This window comes from Myotis lucifugus, unplaced genomic scaffold (genome assembly GCF_000147115.1).
Source record: "Myotis lucifugus unplaced genomic scaffold, Myoluc2.0 scaffold_36, whole genome shotgun sequence".
Lineage (NCBI taxonomy): Eukaryota > Metazoa > Chordata > Mammalia > Chiroptera > Vespertilionidae > Myotis > Myotis lucifugus.
Window position 1 is genome coordinate 4,891,057 of NW_005871084.1, and position 1,395 is coordinate 4,892,451.

Below are 1,395 nucleotides of genomic sequence, written 5' to 3' on the forward strand. Positions count from 1 at the left end.
GAGACAAACAGTACAAAAGGAACTAGGCCAGCATGCTTGCTCAGTGGTTGAGCAACGACCTATGAACCTGGAGGTCATGGTTCAATTCTGATCAGGGCACATGTCCAGGTTGTGGTCTCGGCCCTCAGTGTGGGGCATGCCGGAGACAGCCAATCAATAATTCTCTCTCATCATTGATGCTTCTCTCTCTCTCTCTCTCTCTCTTTCTCTCTCTCTCTCTCTCTCTCTCCCTCCCACTCCCTTCCTCTCTGAAATCAATTTTTAAAAAAAATTTTAAAAAAAATTAAAAAAGGACCTGGGATGGATCTGACTTCTCAGTAGTAACACTGGATACTAGAAGAGAGTGGAGCAATGACATCAAAATTATGAGGGACAATTATTTCAACCTAGGTTTATATATCTAGCCAACAGGACCAGCAACATAATTTGTGAGGCTCAGTGAAAAATAAAAATATGGGGTCCCTCTTTCCGCCATCGGTCTGTGCCGCCATAATGGTGCGCATGAATGTCCTGGCTGATGCTCTGAAGAGTATCAACAATGTGGAAAAGAGAGGCAAACGCCAGTTCTTATTAGGCTGTGCTCCAAAGTCATCGTCCAGTTTCTGACTGTGATGATGATTAAACATGGTTACATTGGCGAATTTGAAATTATTAAGGACACAGAGCTGGGAAAATTGTTGTGAACCTCACAGGCAGGTTGAACAAGTGTGGAGAAATCAGCCCCAGATCTGATGTGCAACTCAAAGATCTATAAAAATGTCAGAACAACTTGCTTCTGTCCCGTCAGTTTGTTTTCATTGTACTGACAACCTCAGTGGGCATTATGGACCATGAAGAAACAAGACGAAAACACACAGGAGGGACAATCCTGGGATTCTTTTTCTAGAGATGTAATACATATGTGCAAATAAAATGCCTCAAAGGACAAAAAAATGGGGTCCTTGTTCAAAAATTACAAATATGAAGATGGCAGAATATTACACCAAGTGTGGGATCCTCTAAGCAGGAGACCCCACATGTACATCTAGGAAGCTGGCCCTGCTAGTTAATTACCAATTATGTGCGAGGGTAAAATAAAGACACCTACTATTCATACACCCTTACTTCAAGATGTGCTCCATCAGGATAAGGGAATAAATCAAGAAAGAGGAAGAAAGGACCCAGGAGAGAATGGTAAAAATCAGTGCCAGGAAAGCTAACAGGCACAGCCTACAGATCAATCAGTCCAGAGTGGAATAGGGAGATGGAGAAGCTCAAAACGGAGATTGAGGAGGTGTGGGAAGAGTGAGTAGACATGGATTTCATAGTATTTAAAATTGCACTTGAATATTTGGAAAATTTTTCAATAGATGTATGATATCTGTTGGAGTATTTGGAAAATCATGGCAGTAAAAC

General features: G+C 41.6%; 1 pseudogene; it reads left to right on the forward strand.

Annotated features, from left to right (window-relative positions):
• The first annotated feature begins 467 nt into the window (after positions 1-467).
• Positions 468-886, forward strand: LOC102428973 (annotated as a pseudogene).
• Positions 887-1,395: the final 509 nt, after the last annotated feature.